This window comes from Struthio camelus, chromosome 5 (genome assembly GCF_040807025.1).
Source record: "Struthio camelus isolate bStrCam1 chromosome 5, bStrCam1.hap1, whole genome shotgun sequence".
NCBI lineage: Eukaryota > Metazoa > Chordata > Aves > Struthioniformes > Struthionidae > Struthio > Struthio camelus.
In genome coordinates, this window is record NC_090946.1 from 55,664,757 (window position 1) to 55,675,859 (window position 11,103).

The window sequence follows — 11,103 nt, forward strand, 5'->3', positions numbered from 1 at the left end:
ATTCTCATCTCTTTTCTTTTTTTCTCTGTGCTGCTTTAACTTATTATGCCATATCTAAAATTTGTTCACATTTGCAGCAAAGGCCATGTGTTCTGTGAACTTTCTATCTGAATCCTGGCCATGGTAGACAAACCTATCATGGAACAAATCCACATAAGTAAGACTTATCTTTTTTTGTTCATGGCTTAGAATAGTAGTTGCTGGCAATTTTAAATATTCATAGGAAAAGAAAATGCCACATTATCCTTATGTAATAGTAGTTGCAATGCACATTCTTAGAAATCCATTAGATTTGTAGACACTGTGGTAATATTACCAGATACTGCTGTGCTTTTTTAGAAAAGAGCATGCTTTCAGCATATAAGACCTGCCAAGAGACAGGATAAGGACAAATTTAAGGAGCTAATAAGTAGTAGCAATATTTCCTTTTTGTTATATAAGAGTTATTCTTACTAAAAGGAGTCAAATGTTGCAAATGTGCCTATGTATATCTCTTTTAAAAACTGTATAAAGCTAGACTTAGCAACAAAATGTCCCATCTGTGTGATCCTCTGTAACATCACATTTGGAAGCTATTTATCTGTTGCATTTGCAGGAAGATGGACTCTGAGGGTAACAGTGTCTGGAAATTCTGCTTGCTTTCCAAAAAGCGAGGAATGAACTCTGGGTTTAGCCATTGCCTGTCTGCTCAGGGTTGAGGAACAAGAAGGGTGTGGAGACTGAACGCCTGATCAGGCACTCAGAGGAAACATAGGAAACCATAAAACTGCCAGAGCTGGAAGTGAGACCTTTTCCTTGAAGGTATGGTTTTGCAGCCCATTGCTTTTGGGGAAAGTTTTCAATTTCCTTCCCTTTATGAAAAGACATTTTGTTTTTCTCTTTGTGACTATGTGCACTAAAGCTTTGAGGAGGATTATTTATTTACAAAAAATGATCTTTGATGGTTATATCACCTACTTGTTCACAGTTAACATTTCTTTCAACTTAATTTCACAAGCTCATAGGAACTTAAAAATAATACAATTCTTATATAAGAGGAGCTCTTGTACTATGCTATGCTTACTGTAGGATAGTAGCATTTAAGATACCTATATAAATCATCTAATCTTAGAACTCTGGTAATATTTAAGAAATATGCATCATGAAGTGCTGTGTGTTGATCTCTCTTCTCTTTCTTAAACACATACCTGTTCTTTTATATCTGTTTCACGTTTACATCCAGTGCACATGATGTTGCTCAGCTACAAAACACTTAGAAAACATTTGTGTTATACAGGTATTCTGTTCTATGACTTTTGCCAAGATTCATTTATTGGATGCCATATTTTCATTTACATTTTTGTTATAGCGGTGTATTACAATAGTTACGATTTTCTATGAAGCAACTAATGTACAAAATAGTCAAACACAGAGCAGTAATTAGTCTGGGAAAGATCAAAGCATGCTCTTTTCGATGTGGATGAGCAAAACCAACAGTCTTTCTTTTGCCCTGGTTTCTTATAAATTTTCACTGTTATTTGTTGCAGAGCAGCTGCTTTCCTGTCAATCCAGTGCACTACTAAAAAAAAAATCCATTTTGTTGCCACAAATACAATTTCAATGAGTTTAGCAATAATAACTACTTTTTATTTAACCCTTCTTTTCTGAAAATGGCTTACAAGAGGAAGAAATTCTTTGTGCACCAGTTCTTTGAGCAAAAGAATTTTAGACTACATTATAGAAAGAAGTGTTATATAAAGTTAGTACCACATACTGAGATGTGAGTTGGTGTGTTTTTTGGTTTTTTTGCGCTGAGTGACAGAAATTGTGTGATTAAAAAAAAAAAAACCTACAGCCAAATACTCTGGCAAAAAGTTGCTGAGGTGCAATGGTAGTATTTATAGCCCCTCATTAGTGCTGTCAGCAGAGAGATTTCTTCCTTAATGCACCCTGCTGTACTAGATGATCTCTTGAAATCTATTTCAGCCTTACATTTTTATGATTTCATGGCAATAGCTCACTGTTTTGGCTAGTATTCAAGGTTCTGTTCTCTCTCCTTTCTCTGCCCTGTTTTCTCAAGTGGCTAGGACAAGAAAGAGGTTTGATTCAGGTTCCTTGCTCTTAAAAGCTCAGGCTACTACTGCATCCTGTAAGAAGGGAAAAGGTTGGGAGCATGTTTGTGTTTCAGTATGAGGTAGATGGAGTGTGAGATGGCAGAAAAGGAAATCCTCACAGAGCAGGAGGAAAAAAGGTAAGCCTACTCCCCTCCAAGAACCACAGGAGGGAATGGCTAAAGCAAGTTTACACACTGGGGTGAAAGATAGCAGAGAAGCTCCAGAAAAGATTAGGATTAAGGGGAATAAGAAGAAAGAGAGAGTCATACTGACATCATGACCTGTGAATAGCATATGATAGCTGTATGATAGCATTTCTTTCTTTTTAATGGTTCTGTGCCTGCCAGCCTGGTGAAGAGTATTTTTATAGTCACCTCTATGGAGGCGGGAGAAGGGAGGTGGGGGCAGGCTTCTCTACAGCTTTAGGCAAGGATCTCCACTATCAGATGCTGTTCTGAATTATGACCCCTGTAGAGTCGTCCCACTCTTTGGTTTTATGTGAACATCTGGTAGATTATAGCAGAAGTAAAGGGCTGTCTGTCTTCGCCTGGCTGAGAATTGGGTAGAAGGTTTACTAAATTAAGGAAAAGAGGCAGTGCTTGCTTTCTCCTAGCACCAGTGGAAGAACTAATATTCACTCCCAATTTTAACTCTTGCGGCACTGAATAACTGGAGTCAAATACTTCCATCTGTAACAGTTCACACTAGTTCTGTATGCTGAAAGTACTAACAGTTCTCATAGTTACCTAAAAATGTGGATGACCCCCTCTTGTCATCACATCTTCCCCACAGAGATTTGTGATTGTTTAAGAGTACACACATTTTCTTAACTATTTTTCATCTATGATATAAATCCAGATACATTTTTTTTCTATAAGTTACCTGTAGGCACTCTCTTGTAACAATTTTTGTTCATTTATTTGCATTACAGAATAGTCAAGAATGTGCACAGCCCTGATCAGACTGGAAAGCTGCACTGGCCTGTGCTGATGGGACAACTGTATCTATCTTACAATCTGCAGTAAGTGTCTGTCCCGTAACGCTAAAATGTTGTGTGCTGCGAACACTGCAAAGCTTAAGCAGAGTTTGGGCATTTGCCTTATATTTATATATTTTGCATCAGATACACACATTGTAGTAAAATAGGATTCTTGAGCAATCAAATATTAGGATAGTGATTATTGCCTCATTTAGCACACAATGTAGACAAGCTAATTGTGGATTCTTATGGAATGCCTATTGCCTGCAAACACAGCCAATGGAAATGCGTGTCGTCACAAATGTTGTAATTTACACTGCTTTAGTGGGGATAGCAGTTGTCATTTTGAACATAGGAGCAACCTATTTGATTTTAAGTTTTAAATTACGAGACAATTGTAAAGACACTTAATTCAGATAGCTGTAATGCAATTTTCTTAGCATGCTGTGAAGGCCTTAAAAACATCTTTGAAAAGAAACCCTTATGCTGTTTTCTCATTAAAGAAGGAGAACTCTTTCTTCTCTACTCTTGTTCTCTTCTTTGAAGCGACAATGTCTGAGATCTATATAAAGCTGAAATATTGTGTATGATTATCACCATGATACTAGGTGGTTGACGTACTGATTATAGAATTTGTAAGGCACAGAATTTTTATTAGACAGTGATAAATATCACACCGTGAAGAACTGAAGCTGCTACTTCCCATTTAAAATGGAGCCATGTGTTAAGCCAACCTTAATATTAGACATCTAGATATTGTTTGCTTTTTCATTGGATTAGAGAAATAAATATTGATCTTTTCCTCCCTTCTTTTCATGGTACCAACTTGTATTTTAGAAGATGTTCCTGTTCTGTATTTGGATCTGTACATACACATATAGCATGAAAAAGCATTGAAAGGAATTTTTTTTTTTTTTTAGTTAAAGACTTTGCTTTAATCAAAGGGATTATTCCTCTGAGTATATATAGGCAGGTATGTAAGTGTGTTTGTAGGCATGAGACCTTAAATGTACAAACTTGCAGTCCTTATTATATGTTCTGGTACCAGAAAACAGTGAGAACTCCTGGGTAAATTAGAAGGAATGATCAGCATTTTAAGTCCTGACATTATTAAAAAGGAAGAAAAAAAAAGGCCAGTTATTAATTGTGATTTTTAGGAAGGTTTGGTTTTTTTTATTCTAAGATATTATCTTTATTCTATGATAGTTTGGCATTTTCTTTGAGAACAGGAGTTTTGTAATAAGAGTTACTGTGCCACCTGGGTACCATAGCCTACCTATCAGTCCTCTGGGAGGAGGCACCAAATTCCTGTCTGCAGTGCAGGCAGCAAAGTGGAGGTGTTACTTTCAGATGTAGAGAACTTGAGATGTGGAGGGAGAAAGCTAGCTGTGAAATTATTGTGGCTTGGGTTTTGGGCCTTCATTTTTGTGTATGTTTATAAAGGCAGCAAAGATTTAGTCATGCAAACCCGCAGGAGTTTCTTTCCCAAATTTCACAATTTAAAGTTCCACAGAGATCTGCTGAACCTTTAAGGTCATATGCATACCAAATAAAAGAAGAGGAAAATAATGAAAAGCAGATGATTCTGTGCTAACTGAAAACAGCTTTTGCTTGAGGCAAATTAGTTTGAAAAAGGTTTTAATGGAGAAATTATTTTTCCCCCTGTGTTATTCTAGTAGAATCTTTTGGAATATCCTTCTGAAATTGTGCAGCAACATTTAAAATGAAAATATGAAAAAAGTTTTGTTCTCCTGAAATGCAAATCTCTAAGCAGTTCTAATTGCAATGAAAGTTTTTTTTACAAAATGCAAAATGAAGATAAACACGCTTTCAAGGGTTCCTGAAGTCTGCACATTAGAACTTTGCTTAGACAAAGTTTTGTATGCTATACTCAGTGGCATACACTTAGTAACAATTAGTACACAATTAGGTACCAGTGAAAACGTTTATTTTATCAGAAGATTCTTTTGCTTTGTCTTCCTTTTTCGAAAGCTCAGAGAAAGATAGTCAATATGCATAAAGATACACTACTCCATAAAGCTTTGTGAAAAGGGTCATGGAAACCCTTATGTGTACCTGATGCAATAATGAATTGAATGGGTAGATGTCTATGTAGAGCTCATTTGTGTCTTAGGGTTGTTCTTCTGTATTTTTGCAGAATCTAAGGAAAAAGATCTTTTTTCGGTGGAGCTGTCCTATTGTTTTAAATGAATAGTCCTAGATCCCTGATCTAGGCTGATTTAATGATACATTATCACTGTACATTACAAAGTTTTTTTGCTTTTTTTAAATATACTACCAGGCTGAATTTGGAATATCTGAATTATGCAGAGGTAGATTAGAGAAATAGTAAATAATGCAAATCATATCCATAGAGTTATTATTAAATTCTTAAGTCAATGTTTATATTGACATCGTGTATATATGGTAATGGATAAGAAAGAAGAGCAGCTTGGTGGGGAGGAATCCTCTGACAGTAAATCTATGTGCCAGACCCCATGATACCACTAGAAAAAAAAAACTGTAACTCATAAATCTTAGCTCTCTCCATCAATTATATTTGTCATTAAAGTGGATTTTCTTTGCATTGAAGAGAAGGAATGTTAAGTCTGTTGTTTGTGCAGGACTGACAGTTGCCTACTTCATGTTTCTGGCACGTGATTTTGCTCCGTCTATATTCAAAGTAAAGGTGTCCCCTGCTGGGAAGCAGTGGATTCAGCTAATTGACAAAGTCAGGATAAGAGGGCTTTTTTCCCCCTGGCTGGACTGCCAGGGACTACTGGCATTTTTTCCTCTTGCCTTTATAACATGAGGCTCAACTATCTTCCTGAAATCATCTGGGAATTGTATTCATCCAGTTCCCTGCGGCATAAAGGCCTAGAATACTGGTGTTGTTTCTTCTGCCTCTTTCCGTGACTTGTTATAGCTGTGGTTTTTGGTTTCAGGTTAGTTACAGAGTGCAGGAAAGCATTCTGATGAGAGGTCTGTGGCCGTGGTCTGTGGACAGCCCTGAATGATTGATTGCCTGTGACTGTTGTAACCACTTGTAGGAAGAGTCCTATCTTAGCCTGTTTAAGTGTTGGGATTTCTCCTGACAATGGATTTTTTTTATTGTTTTCTATTTTCTCCCCTTCTGTCTCACATGAATGATTTGAAAAGGAATTCAGATTTTCAGGCCTGACAGAGAGGAAGGTCTCCATCTTGATCAGCAGTAACATTTTGTGGAGATGACTTCCCTTGTGCCACACATTTACCACCTACAGCAGTAACTCTATTGCAGTGGAACAGCAGTGGAAACCTATTGCAAAAATTATGATTAGAGCAAGAACCTGTGGCACTTTTTTGCCTGAGATGTGCTTTGCAAGTTTACTTTATATAGGCATTGCATTCAAAATTATGAGCCCTGTTTTTTTGATGCCGTATTTTTTCCCAAAGCATTAGAAGTGAACGTTGTAGTCGAGTGAGAAGAAAAGATGTTGTGTAGTGAGATCAAGTATATTTTCATTTAAAATAAGTCAAAATAACTTAATAGGTACTCTAAGAATTAATGAAAGGGTATAATAATGTGTCCAGTATTGTTCTGAATACCGAAACTGTTCCCTTTCTTGGTTGAAAAGTCCATTCACACAGCTCAGGAAAAAACTAAAGAAAACTATTTATGTGTACTTTAAAAACTAAGATTTCTGCTTTACAAAAAATGAGACTTTAACACTGTCTACAGTTGCTGTGAATAGTAAAAGAAATGGAAAACAAAAAAGGCCTTTGGAGCTCAGTTCAAGGGGGTCTGACACACTACAAGAGAGCCACATGACATCTGCACATTTTTCTGTACGTTAGCACTGGAAAGAGGATAGAATTACCAGGAAATGTTGCCCTGTGATTTCTGTATTGAAGTGGCTGCATCTGTGCCACCTGTTGATGACATGATTGGAGCATTAGTTCTTGCTCTGCCTTAGCACTATTGATAACTCTGCTTAACATCACCACAGGGGAGGCTTTGTTGGAGGCTGCAGTCACTTTGCCTGAGCAATGGTGTACATTGGCTCTTCCATTCAACTCTTTTTTCTGACATTAGCACATTTGAATGGGCCACCAGTGAAGCCATTCAGTGAGAACATGCACCAGGGCTTCTGGGTGGCCTGGGGCTGAGCTGAGAACTCTTGTTAATGGACTGCAAGTCGCCGCCTATTGAGGTCCATGAACTCAGTGACCAAAGAAAAGTGAGACAAAGATGTCCCTCATCGGAACATGTAGGTCAGACCCAGACAAAGGCAGACATTGACCAGGCAAACCTATTTGATTACTGAACTGAAAAGGGGGATACCTATTACAATGGGAATGCTGTTCCTGCCTAGTTCTGTACTGAAATGTGCATGCTGTGGCATTTACCTGTATGTTCTGAAGTACATCTACTGTGTAGCCCTGAAGACTTTGCTGATCCTTTGTTCTAACAATGACTGGATTTACATTCTGTTTAAGCTTACAATTGATATAACAATCTTGAAAACGTCAATAGAATCCTATTATAGGCATATATCTATATCTATATCATCTATATCTAAGTGAATAAGGTATATATGTAGACATATACATGAAAAATAAGTGGCAGCTACTCTTGAATTAAGTGCAGAATTAAACTGTCATCTGACTGTTATGCCTATTTTTGATACAGGTAACAATCTTTTTCAAGCATTGAAAAAAACTGGTGAATTTAAGGTAGAAGTGGCAGACATTCTATGTTGCATCACTATCTGAAATAACAAATACATTCTGCAGTAAAATCACATTTGGTTGAAGGAGGATTTTGATTGTATTTTACCAGTGGTTGCAAAATCTCTCTCCTGTGTTTGATTTTGCTTTGTGTTTGGTTAGTTCCTGCTGGAACTAACCTTGTTTACAATCATTAAAACTGCTCTGTTCAAAGTCGGAGGCGGTCACCAGGTAGCAAGAACTTTTGTTCTCAAAGTTAAGGAAAAAGGGAGGCGGGGTGGGAGGAAGAACATTCTGCTGGCTCTACATGAGCTCTTTACTAGGCTACAGCTAAGGCGGGCTGATTTGGAGCAGTGGCTTAAAAGCCCTTGGTTGACTTTGAATAGGGACACTATGCAAGACTACCCCTCTCCCTGCATCTTTGTGTGCTCTCCCTGGAGTTCTTTAGCCAAGAGATTAGGTTTTTCCTTGAAGATTAACAGTAGAGCTGTCAGAAACATTCTTAACCCCAAGTACCTGCTGTGAGCTCAGTTATCAAATTGATAACTCGTAGCTCATTTGATGAACTGATGGGGTTATGCCTCTATTTTTTTTATCTGCATGGGTCCTTGCTTTCAACCTTGTGAAAATATCACTCCAAAAATTGTAGTAGTATTAATATCCCTGCAGCCATGCATGTGAGACTTTACCTTATATTCCCTGCACTTCATTCTCCACTTGCTTCAGGAAGAACCCTGAGGACCGAGTTATCTGGTACCTAGAAGATGTATACTTGCTCTGTAATCAGTCTCCCATAGGTCTAACCATGCTTCTTCTAGATCGCTTTGCCTGTCTTCAAACTGCATGTGTATTTCCTTCTGTTGCTGAAACCTCACAAGCTTTCAGCTTGTTATAAATAAATTTCTGTTGTGACCGAAATGAAGGACAGAATAGAAATGAGTCATTTTTTCCTTGATATTATGATACAGTACAGGAAATATTCTGTATTATTCTGTATCAGGTTTTTTTGTGTGTTTTACCAAAATTAAAACAAAGTGGATCTAGCCTCTATCTAGCCTATTTCTCAGAGTGGAAACAGGTAGCATGTGGATGTAGAGATGGGGAGACTAAACAAAGCAGCATCAGTTATTTGAAAAATAACGTTTGCATTTTAATTCCACACTTTTAAATACAGACTGAGGCTTCAAGACTGTAAGACATCCAGTTGAAAGAGACATGTGGAGTGCATTTCACAAAGAAAGAACATGAAGGAAGCAGCAGGAAAAAGTCCTGGGGAATGGTCAGTTGGGTTAAAAAGATGAGGAGGAGAAAAGGGGACCAGAATAAAGAAAGGGGGGGAGCTAGGTAAGACGGTGCCCCGGAAAGGAGGGGGATGCTTGAGATTGGTTTGCTTAGTCAAATAAGGTTAGAAGGGTTTAAAAAACCAAATAGATTTACAGTGGCAGGCAAGATGGATCCAGGGAGTCGGCTGTGAGTGTTTGAACCCAGAGTTACTGCTTCTTAGGCCCTTTTTTTCCTTTTCTTTTTGTTTTTTTTTTTTTAGTGATAACACTATTTTCACTGTTACACAATCTTCTGTGACTTTGTATATCTCTTGGTTTCATTGCAGTTGTGACAATCTGCAGCATCTTCAAAACTAAGCAAGAGCTGAGGCAGCTAGAGAGGATTTGGAAGAATGAGTTGGAAGACTTATTTACCTTGGTACGTTTTTGGCAGCCACCAAGCTACTACATACAATTAGTTCTCTCGTGTTATTTACTTTAAAGTAAGGACAAAAACCAGTACATAAAGATATGTGATTCTGTATGAGCATATAATAAATATCCAAATTTATTTTTATGACTGTAAATATATTGGAAACTTCAGATATACAATAGCAGAAAGCATAAAACACTGCACCTAGCTATTGCATGCAGATATAAATTTCAGCTGTAGCAGTAAAGAAAATGATCAGTTTCCCTAATGTGGCTGTTGAAGCCTATGATAGATCAGAACTAACCAGATCAGAGCTATCTGGGCCTAGGGCAAAGCAAGGTTGCACGATTTTGCTGCTAATATTAAAAATGAGAACATTGTTAACAGAAACAATCAATCCAGTCTCTGGGGGGCAGCACGCTACCACCTCCCGTGTCTGAATACAGCGGCCACTGTAACTTTGCACATCACCTTAGAAGAATAATTGCTTGTACAGCTAAGTCTTCAGATAACTTGCTTTTGATTTCACCGTTTTCCTTCAATAAATACCTTGTATTTATTTTTATACACTGATTATAGGACTATGTTACTTAAAATGACACGACTCTGCAACCGTTACCAGTTCTATGCATGTTCAGCAATATCAGTCTAATTTTTCTTTTATGCTTGTTCAAATACTCTTGCCTCCTGTGGTTACCCTCTAGTATAAAATTTGATAAAATTACCTTGATCAAAAATGGTTCTGGTCATTTTTCCTCTACTTCCTTCCAGATTGTTTCCAATACTGTAAAGGGTCCTGACATGTGGAAAAGCAGTCCTTTAGAAAGGATGCTTTTTTTTTTTCCTCCTTTCTTTCTTTCTTTCCCTCTTCTACTTGCCAAGTGGCTTCTGTATTGGATGTTATGGGATCTTTTGTGCACCCATTATTAGAATCTCAGAGAGGCAGCTTATCTGCTTGACATCCCAAGATGATAATCACCCACAAAACCAATTAGAATCAAATGGATCTATGGAGTTCCCAGCATATTTGATTCAGTGGTGATATCAGTAATCAAATATTGCGCAACGAATAAGGGATAATCCAGAGGTTAATTTAAGTCATAATTTTCTTATGTCATCAACAGGCTTTAAAAATGTGTGCTATAGCTGAAAATGAGAACAGGAGAGTAAAGAACATAATTCCTTTTTAACCTTCAGTAAATTCTAAGGTAAAAATGCCTGCTAAAAAGTAGCAAACAGCACTTTCTTCCTAGCTAGAAAGTGTTTGTACATTTCTCAAATGTTAATTTTGGTTCTCAAAGGTGATAATTAGCATATGTGTGTGCCCTCTTTAAATGGATTGATAGTTTATATATCCAATCGAAGGATTGGATCCTTCCTTGGATTGGATCCAAGGAAAAGCTGTAAAAATTTCCAGTGGAATTTGATGAATTGGTTTTGGCTGAATGCAAATTTCAAGGTGATAGGTACCATTCACAAAAACAGCAAGGAGGAAACATCCTAATCTATTTGTGATTGGTAACCAAGACTGCTGCCAAGAATGTATAAATCTACATTCAGATCTCCTTGCTGTTTGTTGGGAAGGCGGTTGGAGCCCAAGTCTCCTGCCTCCTAGTAGAATACAAG

General features: G+C 37.4%; 1 long non-coding RNA gene across 1 annotated transcript; it reads left to right on the forward strand.

Annotated features, from left to right (window-relative positions):
* Positions 1-600: 600 nt before the first annotated feature.
* LOC104141564 (uncharacterized) lies at positions 601-9,487 on the forward strand. The gene is made up of 3 exons (XR_693567.2): positions 601-801; positions 3,025-3,114; positions 9,392-9,487. It is a non-coding gene; the product is annotated as an uncharacterized lncRNA (long non-coding RNA).
* Positions 9,488-11,103: the final 1,616 nt, after the last annotated feature.